This window comes from Clupea harengus, chromosome 1 (assembly GCF_900700415.2).
Source record: "Clupea harengus chromosome 1, Ch_v2.0.2, whole genome shotgun sequence".
Taxonomy (NCBI): domain Eukaryota; kingdom Metazoa; phylum Chordata; class Actinopteri; order Clupeiformes; family Clupeidae; genus Clupea; species Clupea harengus.
The window spans coordinates 10,257,945-10,273,143 of NC_045152.1; the positions used below are offsets into that span (position 1 = coordinate 10,257,945).

The window sequence follows — 15,199 nt, forward strand, 5'->3', positions numbered from 1 at the left end:
CACACACAGAGAGAGAGAGAGAGAGAGAGAGAGAGAGAGAGAGAGGGAGAAAGAAAGAGAGAGAGAGAGAGAGAAAAGACATGAGAGAAATTAAAATTGCATTCTCAAGTGGTCTGGTTGCTTAGCAACTTAGGAAGCCAGTCTGGCAATGGCAATGTCGAACCTCATCACCTCTGTGAGCAAACACATCAAACACATTACAACCATACTTACAGTACATCAAACAATTTAATTTCTTTGAAATGAGGTATTACATACTTACACCAATTACTGAAAGATAGTAATACCCCATTTCAAAGAAATTAAATTGTTTTAGTACTACATATAGTTACACTTAAAGATTTCAATCCTATACTGTATAAATATTTAACATTGATTTTCATCCTTTTGATAAAATATCACTCAAACACAGAAAATAATTTAGACTGACCACTGCCAGCCATACTGGTTAGGTATGACTGACCACTGCTGGCCATATATACTGGTTAGGTATGACTGACCAATACTGGCCATATATACTGGTTAGGACACTGCTGGTGTGCTGGTAATGTTTACTGGTAAGGTATTACTGGTCACTGCTGGTCGGCTGGTATGAAGGCCTTGACAGCAGCTGATTCTGGGCCAGGTCACTCACTCCCAAACTCAAATGGCATCTGGACAAGGGAACGAAGCCAAACCAAATCATACAGATTCTTCCTAGCCTTTGTATATATCTATTGATCTATCTATTGTGTTATCCATATGGAATAGGTCTGTAAAAAACATATAGGAATCACTACTTAAACCTGTGGTAAAGAGCTTGCATATTCATTTAATATAAAAATGTCATAATGCCTTTCAACATGAGAGGTAGGTCGTATATAAAACATACATTTGTGTTAACATAATGTTTTCATATAAACTACAGTATTTAAAAATGAACATAAATACATTTTAAATATGTTTCCATATGGGTTGTGTTAAACAGTTCATGAATTCCAAAGACACTGTATAGACAAACTTCTAAAATAGTGAGAAGTAGTTTTGACTTTGCATGTGTTGCAAGCAACTTACATTTTTTTTGGTTTGTAGTGCATTACATAGGTGCTTCACCTAGTTTTTAGTGGAAGTAGGGACTGTACATATTTTGAAAGCCTGTACTCTTCACAAAATTGTGCCTTATTCTTGACACAAGTGCTTCAGGCGTGTTCCAATGGAGATATTTGAGAGAGTGAGCAGGTGTAATTCTAATGAGGTGAGGGCCGGGATGTTGCTGAAAGTTAGTGAAGACAGGGCTAACATTGGACAGGGGCTGCAAAGAAAATTCCAGAAAAGCTGCATGAATTCCAAGCTTCATTCTGGGGAGTGGTGCATGTTCTGCTAACATGAGGATCAGGCCAGGAGATGAAAACCCTGCAAAGAGACAGGAAGCAAGGCATTTTGGGTAGTTAATTAGGCCGTGATGGAGATAGTAAACCAAGGAGACCCATCAGTCTGATTAGGGGGAGGGTAGTCCTCAGAGGAAGAAATTGATCACTTCCTGTATTGTAGGCACAAGAAGTAAACATGGTCTGTCCCCAGAGAGCTGACCCAGGGTCTGTCTCAATGTTTTGTTCATGATGCCTGAGGTCATGCATGAGGTTTGTCACACACTGGCCTCAGATCAGAGCAGGAAACAAAGGGACAGATATTGGACCACTGATTACCATGGAAAAGCTCTTGTGTGTCAGTGAAAGACTAACTAATTAGATTTTTTTTTAAAAATACACTCTCTTACAGCTGCCACAAAAGTGTTCTCCTGCATTATAATGTTCTTCTGATCTATCCCTATGACAATGTTACTCTTACATAAAATGGTGCTATATAGAACACTCTATCTTTTTGTGTCTCCAACGGGCTATCACCCCCATAATAAAATAATTTGTCTATCGGCATCACACCAACTCTGTTAAGCCCTGAAAAAGCATTTTTAACCAGCCTTAAAAAGCCTAAGCTTTGCATGTGTATTCATATAGAATGCAGTTGAGATGTTGCACTCCTGTAGCGGGCCAGTGCAATTGTCTACAGTGGCTGCCTACAAGTATGTCCGTGTGAGGAGGGTGCTTGTAGTTTTGACAACATATTTATGACATTGGTCTTCAGTTCACTCAAGACCAAACACTGCATTTTATTTGAAATATAAGCACTGACAGGGGACATCTGCTAAAGAATCTGCTTGTCTGAGTCTGAACACATTCTGTTTGGCATTTTGTGGGCACTCCTGGAAAGCTGTTTTAGAGGTTCTGCTAAACCATCATCACTAAGAAAAGAAAAATTAAACATTATTAACAGTTTGCCAGAACTAACTCGTATTTTCTGTTCCATATAATATAGTGTTAATTCTAAAATTTTACATCTAGACTTGTAGTTAGTTTCTGATGAATTGAATGAGATTTCTGATATACAAAGAAGCCCCTTTGGACAGAATGTGCAATCCATCATTCACTCGTCTCATCAATAACTAATATGATGTTAGCATGACTCAAACCCCTTCCATGTCCAGTACGGGCTCGGTAGCGCCTTCCTCCCCTTTTGGACACCTTATGAACTGCACCCCCTCGACGGGTTGATCACAGAGCTACTGCAGTTGGAGAGACGATAACTGTCTGCCACCCAGGTAGGTGAATCATATTTTGTCATTATACAGCACGACTCTGAATATGGGGCTATTCATATTAGTCGGCTCGTAATAAGCACGTGTTTTGCTGTTTTGGTCAGTTGTCGGACCGTTGCGACAAAAATGCGCCAGTCTTTCTCCTTGGCCAGACATGAAGCCACTGACTGAGCAAGTGAATCTTTTTTCCGTTGGGCGTGTGAGAGGTTGGGCCTGACTGAGTGACTAGCCAGTTCCTAAGCCGTTGAGGAGACGGGGATGTCAAATTGTGGTAAACCAGAGGACAGTGCGTAAACATTAAAGCAAACGCTTTATTTGCTTGTTATTAAACTAATTAACATCAGAAACGTCGTATCCTGCAAGATACTCAGTTTTAAGGTAACTTAAACCTGGCAAATGCATTGCACATAACAGTAGCCTGCCACATTTCTCACCGGCAATGTTAGTCAGTTAGATTGATTAGTTCGATTATTGATCTGTAGTGATTAGCTTAGTATGATAGTAAGCTTACTGTGAAAAATGTCAAATCGATATTTGCTGTTTCTTCTTTATTTTCTGGCTAACGTTAATTATTGAAAGGGTCTAACCCAATGACACGGGATCTGTTGATGACCGGTTCTTATGCAGCCAGGCTGAAGTGTCTAGCCAACTGTCAACCTGACTCGTTAGAGAAATTGATAATGACGCTAGTAACATTAACATCAACCGGTCACTAAACAGATATTTATTTGACAAAGTTTTTGATGCTGTTTGTCTATGTGTTTGAGAAAACAAAACGCTGTTTCCAATAATTTTATCCGTGAGGGAGACACAAGCTTTTGTAAGGGAGGACATGTTTAACACTTATTGGCGGGTAACTGTGAACGTTAGCTAGGGTTCGAGAGTTCTCAAGCTACCTCTATTTCTTTCTTGTCAAACTGCCTTTCATGGGGGACTTGGCATTAATTCGAAGCATGCAGCTTTCAGGGTTTCCGCGAGCCATGTTAACGTTAGCCATGAACGTGGTAGTGTCCCTGGTGTAATAATACCGTTTCATTCTCCGTTTAGGATGGTGCTGATGTTGCCTGTGTGTTTAAAGGGACTGATGGTTACACCTAGTTTTGCTGGTAGGACTCCTCCTAGTTTTCTGTCAAAAGGCATCTGTGTAAACGGCCAGATTGCACAGCCTACACGAGCAGTAGCCCACCAAGTAGAGTGTGGTCTTTTGCATTGCATGTCATCGAGTTTTTTTGTGTGGTAAATCAAGTATTACATTTTGTATGTGACCAAAATTTGGATTAATTACCAAGAATAACGTACTCTGGTAAGGACTTCTTATGTTACGCACACCGCGGCTATTATAGACGTTTGCTGTTCTGTTGCTAAGATACGTGCATATTCTGTCTGGAAAACGATGTCCTGCTGATGTTGTCTTAAATGGCTTTGTCTTTGTGTATAAGAAGAATGCTGCCTGCTACTAAATGCAAAATACAGACTGACCTTTTTTTAAAAAAATGGCTGTTATTAGGACACGAACAGGCATGTGTGAATTCTATAGGAACGTTAGCGCAGAATACCTCTTGGACGACAAAAGGCTTTGTTCTCAAATATTATACTTTCACTTTGTAAACAAAAACAAAAACGAAATATATGAAAAATAAAAAAAGATCAAACTGAACACTGAGTGCTGTTACATAGTGAGTATACCTAAATAGGAAGTTAGATCGCAGCTATAAGTCTTGTATTCTATTTAGACCGGCAATTTTCTGTTGAGGTGGAGACACACCTTTTCCCTCTTCTCCGCGAAAACTGTACAAGGATGAGGGTGACCAGCAAATAGGCTGCAAAAATTCACAATTATGCTCTCTTTTTGTTGTTGTATGTAAAAAAAAACACTCGTTTTAAGACTGTAAAGTTTAGCGCTATACCGGTTAAGATTGTCCTACCCCTGCTCGTTACGTTCACGAGATGGAACAGAAAAGCGCGTGCCTTCATCTCGCGCAAGTTCCTCTCCCACGCCCATATCGCGCCCAGTTTCCTCCATGCCGCATGTTCGAGATTTTCTCTTTGAAAGTGTAACCGACTATTCCACCGGCGCATCTGATTGGCCATTCTTTGTCTTCGGTAAAGATTTTTATGTTGTGTATGTGTGTGAGGTAAACATGTGTATGAGAAACCCATTACTGTCTTTCATTGTGTGGTTTTCACACTATCCTAGTCAGTCATTTTACACAATAACCACACACTAACAAGAAGAGCACATGTTAACCTTGAAAGAATAAGTCAGGCCACTTCATAGCCTGTCCCTTTAAGATGCTCTCTATTAATCCTGTCGTCCTATTTCATGTTGCATAATTTAATTACACTCGCCAATTAGTGGGTCCCTTAAACATTCAGAGAGAATGTTAATTGGATAAGCTGTCCCAGTCTGCAGTGCAGATTGGACCTGGTGCATTTATTACATGCCATGTTTTCTAAACATGCATATTTATTTTCTTGCATTCAGTCTTAGTGGTGCTGAAACTGGACAACACGGCAACTATCTGGTTATTGGGCTTCTTGTCTCAGATATTGGCTAAATTAACTTGTTTAGTCCAGTAAAACCAAGAGAAAAAAACACTGCACACCTGTCTCAGTTTGTCACCGTGTAACACAGCCTGTGCCAGCTATATATTAGCATGGAGCCAATTTTCAATGCTTCAAAGGCATTGAAACACAGGTTACATTGTATGGAGATTTTTGTATGCCTCAAACCAACTACCAATATGCCCTAATCCAATCCAATCCGATATGAAGCACATACAGCATTTTACTGCAAGTAATGCCTAGAGCCACATTGGACACAGTGCACTCCCTGCAACCCTCCATTATTATCCTTCTTCAAGCTCTCTGAGATTTTGCCTGTAGCGTGTGTGTGTGTGGGAGTGCGTCTACATGAGCTTGCGCCTGTTTGTGCGCGCGCGTGTGTGTGTGCCCTTGCATCAAAATGTGTGTGCACACTAGTGTGTGAGTGCTGGTGTGTGCGTGTGTGCTTGTGTGAAAGTGGGTTTGTCAGTGCTAGTGTGAGTTTGTGTGTGTGTCTGTGTGTCGGTGTGTGCGCGTGCACATGGTCTTGGCACACAGACCTCATTTTGCTGCTGCAGTATCCTAGTGTTTCTACTCTGCCCCACGCACCCTGCCTCAGACAGCTGCAGGCCTGTCGCTAGGGTCACGAAAGGCGCCCGGCAACAGATGAGTCCCTGGCAACGGGCAGCTGGATGGCAGGCAGATCCTCGCAGAGAGCAGAGCAGGACACTGGGATGAGTCACACGTGAGAAGGATCATGGGCAGACCAGCAAAGCCTAGGAAACACTTTGGGCTATGGCAACACCCCGTCACCCAGCATGTGCATCAACTGATGCGTGATATTGTGTGACTTTGGTGCAATTTATTTGGTGTTGTTTTGAAGGAACCTTTTAATAGTTTGAAATATTTTTTTTTTTCATTAAGCCTAATGCATACGCACCAGGCCTCTTATGCTACATTAGCTAATCTTGATGTCCTCAGCTCAGAGTCTTTTTTTTCTTCACTGCTATCAGATGTCATTGGTCCTTCATTGGCAGACATGATGAAAAGGCTCTCCAGGATGGCAAATTATTCTGGTTCCGATCTGGCATGAATCCATGACAAATGTGAGCTCGATCCTTTCCATAGTACTATCATGATTGTGGTTGTGCTTCAAAGTTGCCTGTATCTCTTGCTCACAGCTGGAGATGGGTATCACTGGGCTGCCATCTTAGAATGAGACCATGTGTATCAACACATATAGAATGTGGTTTCCTTTGAATTGGACTGCTGGCGTTGCTAATGGGGTCAAACCGATGTCAGTGTACTATGTAGGTTTAAAATGGATGTCTGCACAATATTGATTTTATTAGGTTTTTATTTTATTTTGCTAAATTAATTTTCACTCTAACCTTATTTGTAGTCAGGCATTGATTTAGCTTTCTCAGCATAGGCCTGAGAAGTCAGTCGTTGCCAGACTGCAGCCAAGAAGCGATGCAGGTGGGCCACCCAGTTTCTGCATGTTTCAGCAGAACAGCCCCATCTCATTACAGCTGGACTTGGCCCGTTCCTCTGCTGTCTTAAGGCGCTGGTAAGCTTAACGGATTGGTCATTACACGTGCCAATGGTGACCTCAACACAGAGCCAGAACCTTTTATAAACTGTATCACCAGTATCCATTTGTGGACTAACTGGAATCGTCAATAAGAATAGCACAGTGATATAGCCTATATGACATGACACTACGTTCGCTCTCAACTGCATTATGGATCAGAGCTTTTGTCCCGCAATTTTCATCAGGAAAAGACATACTGTACTTGTGAGCACAGACTAAATGCAAACTTTTGACCCTCAGGTCTTCATCAGGCAAGAAAGAGGATAACGTTAGTAAACCACACAAACGTATCATCTTTTGCAGTAATCTCCCTGCACCAAGTTACAAAAATTGGGAGTGTACAACCAGGCCAAACTACACTAAAATGCATATGACATAACATCACATTTGGCATGTGCCGCCCTGCGTTACAGAGAGGTCAGAGGTGACTGGGAACCATGCCCAGGTCCCAGTGAGAGCTGTGCCTCTGTGGTTTCCTGGATCAGATTAGGAGACTAGTCTCCAGTGGGTCGTGTACTCATGCCTCTCCAATGTCCTCTGGGCCAGTTTCTCAAGGACGGCGTGCTTGCGTGCAGGTGAGACAGCAGGCAGGAGAAGGTCACTGCTGAAGGTGGCTGGGTGGTGCTCAGTGGTAGCTGCTGCAGTGTCAGCCTGAGCAATAAGGTTCTGGTGCTGATCATCAGCAGGTTTATAAACCCCATGAAAACAGTGTTGATGGTAACTATATTTGGTGATGGTAAGCCTTAAAGCTAACCCTCACCACAGTAGACAGTAGGCATGAGCATTGAAGTTCACCTTTTTAATAGAAAAAAAATGCATAACACCAGTGTTTTCAGTATAAACACACATTTGAACTAAATTGTTAATCATTGATAGACATTTAGAAAAGAAGATTCCAGGAGCCTGTGTGTAACAGCACGCGTAATTCTCTTTCTCACAGCTTATGGCGAGAGTCCGAGAGGGAGCATGTAGCGCCGGCTAACTGGGCCTGTGGCACGACCCAGCACAATGACAACCATTGCTACGCTACGCTATTGCTACTAACCCATGCTAGCCCACCTAGCCACATCCCACTCTCTGTTGGTGGGGTGCTGGTGGGGAGTTTGCCAAACCACATGGAAGCACGGAGAGGGGGGGGGGAGATATAGAAAGAAGAAAGAAAAGGTGAGGGAGAAGGGAGTGGGTGGGGTAGGGAGAGAGTGTGAGGTACAGATAGAGTGGGACAGTGGTAGAAATGAGAGAGGGGGATTAGAGAGAGAATGGGACAGCGATAGAAGAGAGGAGAAGGATAGGTAGGGAGAGGCATGGAGAAAGAGGGAGAGTTATAGCAGGGAGAGAGAGAGAGGAGGAGAAGGAGATTTTGAGGGCAGAAGAGAAGAATAGGGAGAGGCAGTGTGAAACATGGAGGCAGAGAGGGAGTGTGATAGGATGGATGGAAGGGTGGAGAGGGTTAGGGTGAAATAATGTGTCCTGTCGTATTCTCTAATAGCAGGACAGAGGAAAGTAGGTCAGTCACTGATGTAGCTCAGAGTGTGTGTGTGTGTGTATGTGTGTGTCTGTGTGTACATGCAGCCTCATTGCAGGGTCGATACAGACTGGCACACACATGCACACACACACATAAGCGCACAAACATAGACACACACACAGCCCCCACACAGACATACAGATGTCTGGTACACATTGACATAGACATACACAAACAGGAGCACATCGACAGGTACTAATACATACAATCTGCTCAAAGACACACACAAACACACACACACAGACAAACCCACAAATGCTCAGGCAGTCATCAGTAAGGCTATCATTATACACCGGCTGTAGTCTATTATTTCTCCACACGTACACACACACACACACACACACACATACACACACTGTCTGAAGACAGTTCAGCCAGCCATAGTTATCGTTAGCATTCGCTTGCTCATTGCAGCTCCTGTTTGCTGATTCAGGGCCAGTTAGCATGACTCAGACCTGCCCCCCACACCCTACCCCACCCTCACCCTCCCCTCACTCCAATTACATCACCAATAGAGACCACTTACATAATTGGTCTAGTAGTACTGGACTGGTGACAAGCTTCCGTCTGGCCTATATGAAACGCAGCTTTAAATCGTGAGACCGTTGGCCACTGGAAACCCGACGGTGTAAATTCAAATCCATTTTGATCCCATGGCTTCAAGACCGAGACTATTGGCTCCGGCTGTCACGGAGATAGCCCTGGCTCACACTGGACCGATGGTAGAAACATGGCTTCTGTGTAATTCGCTGGGCTCGGAAATCTCTGAGCCCCCCCCCCCCCCTCCCTGCCTACATCTCTGCCTGTGAGCGGTGAGAGGAGAGTGGAGAGTGCCAGAGCTCTGAGACTGATCACAGTGATTAGCTGTGATATTTTAGCAGAGGGGGGGCTTATGACAGCCACCCAGAATAGAAGACTGAGCCCCAGGTGGGATGTGGGGACGATGGCCCATTATTTAAGGACAAGAGAGGTCCTGTAAGACCCAATGACTGAAAATGCATTCCCCTCTCCTAATAGAGAGAACCCTTCACAGGGGGAGATTATTCTGAATATGTGTTTGTAAATATGTTTTTCTGTGTTGGATTTTTTTTTTTACTTTCCCCATAAATCACAGTAGGACCTATTGTTTGGTTACTTTCGAGACCATTTACTCACACACTTTATAAAGGCCCCTTTTAATCCGAAGGTCAGTAATATTGGCAAAAATAGATACAAGATAGATAGCTAGATAGATAGATAGTTAGATGGATTGATACAAATGCACCCTCTGCATTCAGTGTCCTCCACAAAGCCTCCCGTCCCTCTGCGTATGTGGAACCACCCTGGGTTAGACACATAATTAACGGGCATGTCACTGTTTTCATTAACACACTTGCTCTCATTTGTTTGATTTGATATTTAATTTTAGCTCATAAATAGCAACCAGAGTCAGATGAACAAGATGTAGAGGCACACACTGAAGTTACCGAAGGACCAAGCTAACAGACTTTTCTACATATTTCATATAATCATGATTACCTAAGCAGGAAGGAAACAAGTGAAGAAATGAACTCTGCCCTGCGTAGAATCACACCCACTTTAAGCACAGCCGATATAAGCAGCGTTTAGTGTATTCCCTGTGTGAGGTAACTGCTCTAGTTAATCTCTGAGTGTAATATGGGGCTGTATGGCTCTGCTGCACTTGGCTCTGTACAGTCAGTGTAGATGCTGAAAAACAGCAGTTAGCCCACAGAAAATAACTCTTATACCCACCTGCCTAAGTGTGAGTGTGTGTGTGTGTATATACTGGATAGTTGTTTTTTTAGGATAATCTAGAATCTAGAGCTACTGTGTGTGTTTGAAAGTGTGTCATTTAGCATCACAGGACCAAGACCAACATTACAGAAAATACTGTAATGCAGTTTATATACGGTGCGGTTAATAGTCTGGAAGATATGGTACTCTGTAGATGTGCACGTATTTAAACATTACGACACTAGTGAGAGTGAGAGTGGTTGGTAAAGGATTCGGCCATAGGGAATTCAACCAAGCCGTGGAATAATGCTTAAATACTCCACATAACAGTCTTATGCAATCAGAGAGAGCAGTCTAGCTTCATTTAAGAAGCCCACTTACAGTCCCAGACAACTCAAACCACCAGAGGTCTTAGTGTCAGATTACTGTGAGATGGCCTGTATTAACCTACGCCGCAGCTAGAGCAAAACTGCCAAATAAGCCACTGTTTTTGTTTTGTATGGCTGTCGTCCCTCTGGGAAAGTTCAGTGTTTCATATGTTTTCTAATGGGGAGGCTTTAAAGTGGATTTACTTTGTTTGTTTGTGTGTGTGTGTGTGTGTGTGTGTGTGTGTGTGTGTGTGTGTGTGTGTGTGTGTGTGTGTGTGTGTGTGTGTGTGTGTGTGTGTGTGTGTGTGCGCGTGTGTAATATGGCATGGCCATTAGTGAATGGAGGGGGTCTCTGCTGAGTGCTGCTAATTTGTTTGTCCTAAGGGGACTAGAGTGGCACAGTTAGGGAAATGATAGCAGTTCTGCTACAGTAGAAAATACATCATAACCACTGCAAGATGAATCCACAGGCTGTTTATGATTAAGCACCAACCGTGCACACAATTAAAACTCTTTAACTCAAATTGTCATGCTTCTAGCTAGCTAGATGATACATATTACTGTGTTTTGAGCAGTAAACATTTCACTTTTTAAAGCAGCAAAAATGAAACGATTTCAGAAAATGTCTTTTAGTTGAGCTGGACACAGTTTACTTATAAATAGACCTCACAAAATTACAAATAAATCTAATTAATGCAAATAGATTGCAGTTTTGAGATAAGCCTTTTTCTAGTGATGTCAAGTAGCCTAGTAATCTAATTGATGTTATAGCCCTTATTACTACAGTGTCTCAAAGGAGGTTGTGCAGAGCTATTCCAGAGATCCCTGCTGCTGTCCCTCCACAGTGTGCTGTGGGTCATTCAGGAATGTTCTTCATGCTCCTGACTCTGAGGCACAAACAGCAAGCACAGCCCATCTGCATCAAATGGAACATTTTCAGTGTTTTTTTATCTGCTCACACTCAAACCGATATCTCTATCATGCACAAATATCATACACACACCCCCCACACACCATCTGAAGGACTGGAAATAGTTCACATTCCTCTATCCTCCAAAGAGAGACGTCGCCCTGCCACAACAAAGACCTAGTGGGCAGTCAGAGCAGCTAACGTCCACCTCCCCCCAAACCAACTCCCAAACAATAACAACAAAACAAAACAAAACAGAACAGAACAACTTGAGTGTGTCTCGTCTATCTGTTTTTTTTTAGAAAAGCTAGAGTTGAGACCAACATTCAAGCCCCTTTGCCATAAAACGTCCAGAACTTTAACTGGTTCTTACAATAGAATACAAGGATTCCATATTCCATATCTACGGTTCTAACACTAGGTTTAGATCGAGCAAATAGACGAGAAGGCCTTTTACGAATAACACTGCTTTATCCTGAACATTTTGGCCCAGCATCTTGAATAATTAATGGTTTCTTGGAAAAAGCTAAAAACCTTTTTTTGTTAACATGTACGGTTGCTGTGTGTTGAGATGCGTGTTGTCAGTATGTGTGTGTGTTGCTGGTATTATACCACAGGAGTGATCACGCCATGCTGTTTGTGTGTGTGTGTGTGTGTGTGTGTGCGTGCGCGTGTGCGTGTCAGTGTATGTTAACTCTGAGTCAGCAGCCTAAACTGCGTCGTCATGGTGACATGACAGAATAGAGGTGGTGTCAAGGCCATAGCTATCTCCTGCACCCCTTGGCTCTTTTTTTTTTTTTTACATTTCTCCTCTAAAACACAGCACAGAAGGGGGACACAGTGTCCAGTGGGGGTGGCTCTCCTCTAAAACACAGCACAGAAGGGGGACACAGTGTCCAGTGGGGGTGGCTTAGCGAGGACAGGGACAACTGTAATGCTCAGTCCCACAGTGTCAGCAAGATCATCTCACCCTGGGTGGTGCTGAAAACTGATCATATTTCCCACCAATGCGGTCTCGTTTTGCATTGTTACACTTGATGACTAATTACATTGTTTCTCCATTTTGCCCTGCAGTGCAGGCTGTGTGATTATAATATTTTACTCACCTGAGGGGACGTAATAAGGGCTTAAGAATAAAGAAAAAAGTCAAGCTTTTGTCAGCTGGTTCTCTGCACATGGTAGGATTGGGGTGCAAATAGGGTTTTTACTAAATACACTTTTCAGAAGGATTTTGATGACCTTGTGCAATGGCCTGTTCCCATACAGAGACTGATCGACCTAGTACATGTATATTTTAAGCTGCAGTGTGTATTTTCTTTACACATGTTGATGTCACCTGTCACCATGTCTAAAGAGCTGCGAAAATGTGCATGTGACAGTCTGTGTTTGGGGTGATGTCAGCCTCACCACTATGTCTGAAAGAGAGGGAGAGTGTGTATGTGTTCATGTCACCACCTGCACACAGGCATGTCTGATAGTGGGGATACGTCTGTGTGTGTGTGTGTTTGCGTGTGTGTGTGTGCACGTGTTGATGTCACCATCACCCCAGGCATGAGAGAGGACCTCGTGTGTGTGTGTGTGTGTGTGTGTGTGTGTGTGTGTGTGTGTGTGCACGTGTTTGTGTGTGTGTCACAGCAGATGTCACCATGGCTGCCACTGCCCACTAAGTGGTGGTGGTGGTGTGTGTGTGAGTGTGCGGTCTGTGTGTGTGTGTGTGGTGTGTGCGTGTGTGTGCATGTGTGTGTGTGTGTGTGTGTGTGTGTGTGTGTGTGTGTGTGTACGTGTGTGTGTGGTGCTGTGATTGGGGGCACCGGAAGGCAGATGGTGTGTTTACCCAACCCAGCATGCGCTAACCTGGCACATATTGGCATGGCATAGGACCAGTCTGCCCACTCTACCCACCAACCTCTGCTGGCATTTCCCTGGGCACCAGATGCAGCCTGCGTGTTGCAGTCTTATTTTACCCATTGCTCTTAATAATGCATAGTACTGTGTGTGTAATACTGTAGGCCAGTGTATGAAATATGATTGAATATTACTCTGTCTATCATCTGATGATGAGGAAGAGGACAGCTTAATATGGGCAAACCTACAGTAATGCCTGCAAACAGCAAACATGTTTAGGTAATATTAATTATTAATTAAATATCAAATGATTAATGCATGAATGAATTTTTGATAATTTAATTAAAACAGTCCCATTATTGCCATGAATTAATCATTTTAAATTATGCATGAAAGGAGTGGTAGCTAATGAATGCTTGATATGGAATAATACAAATAATTGTGGGCTGCTTGGGTATTGCCAAATGATTCACCAAGTCTTAATCTGGGCTGTTTGGTGACCTTGGCATATACTAGGTGTACGTGTGAGTATTTGTGTGTGTGTATAGAGGGGCGATATTTTGTGCCAGCCAGCTGTGCCTGTGCTGTATCATGTCACCTCTTGTGTGTGTATGTGTTTGTTTGAGCATGCATCCTTGTGTCAGCCACACTGGAGGGATGTGTGCTCCCTCTCTCGCCCTCTCCGCTGTCACTGTCCTGCTCCTCTTCCCTCATATACTCTCTCCCTCCCACCCTTTATGTTGCTCTCTCTTTCTCTCTCTCTTTTTCTCCCTCTATCTATGTCTCTCTTTTTCTACCTCTCTCTCCCCTTCTCTCTGTCTCTCTCTGTCTCTCTCTCTCTGTCTCTGTCTCTCTCTCTATCTTCCCCTCTCTCTGCAGCCCGCATCCACCCTTTTCCTCTTTGCCCTTTCATTTGCTGTGTGCTACTCCCTCGTTTTCTCCATTCTCTCTCTCTCTCTCTCTCTCTCACACACACACACACACACACACACACACACACAGACACACACACACACACACACACTCTCTCGCTCTCATTATTTGCTCTTGTTCTTCCTTGCTTTTGCCTTTCGTTCTCTCTGTCTCTGTCTTGTCATTCTCTTTTGTCTCTCTCGTTTGGCCTTTCTGCTCTTGACATTTGCTGTTTCCCATTCCCACCCCCTGTTTCTTTCCTCCTCTCTCCCTCTCTTGTCCTTTATATTACATCTAATCCTCTGTCCTCCTCTCTCTTGCTGTTCTCTGTATTCTCTCTCTCTCTCCCTCTTCCTCTCATTCTCTCAGTCCTGTCATTCTCCTTATGGAAGCAGGTTTAGACTGCATTAGTACAGCATGTCCCTTGTTGCTCTCTTTCTCTCTCTCTCTCTCTCTCCATCCCTTCCTCCATCCCTCCCTCCCACCATCCTTGCTGCAGAGATGGTGGTTGAATATTAATGAGCCAGAGAGCCTTGCTTTGGACCTCAGCCAATCAGCTGCGTACATTTGTGCAGTGCTGCGTCGACATAGCCACACCCTTCTTCAAGAGAGACAGCGGATCAATGAGGGAGAAGGAGAGATGGAGAAAGATGGACACAGAGAGAGAGAGAGACAGAGATAGAGAGAGAGAGATAGCCTAGAGAAAGAGACATAGTGAAAGAGAGATGGAGAGAGGGCATTACTCAAAGCGCTCTTTGGCCTAATGCACTCCTGCATAAATCCAGGCCCCCTAACATCAATTAATTCCCCCTTGTCCACTCAAGCTGCTAACACAGTGTGCCAAGGCTCTTCAGGGGAGATCAGGCATTCATCTTAAGGAGAGGGGGAAGACATAGACAGAAAGAGTGAGTGGGATAGGGAGCGAGAGAGAGACAGAGAGAGAGAAGAGGAGAGACAGGAACAAAACAACTCGGCCCTTTCAGGCAAACTCACTCTTTATGCCCCTGTCACACTCTGTGTTTGTTACTCTCTCTCTCTCTCGCTCTCCCTCCCTCTTTCTCTCCGTCTGTTTCACTCTCTTGCCTTTCTCCCTCCCTTCCTCTCTCTGTCTCCTCCTCACACTCTCATTCTC

General features: G+C 43.6%; 1 protein-coding gene across 12 annotated transcripts in view; it reads left to right on the plus strand.

Annotated features, from left to right (window-relative positions):
- Positions 1-2,559: 2,559 nt before the first annotated feature.
- maptb (microtubule-associated protein tau b) overlaps positions 2,560-15,199 on the plus strand; it is a 51,120-nt gene continuing 38,480 nt past the window's right edge. For 3 of the 12 annotated variants that reach the window (XM_031567377.2, XM_031567373.2, XM_031567360.2), the window contains exon 1: positions 3,036-3,935. The gene's annotated coding sequence lies outside the window, so the exon portion shown is untranslated. Of the gene's footprint in view, positions 2,636-2,663; positions 2,919-3,021; positions 3,936-15,199 lie in introns of those variants that run through there. The other 9 variants (XM_031567382.2, XM_031567388.2, XM_031567341.1 and 6 more) reach the window with 8 other exon arrangements.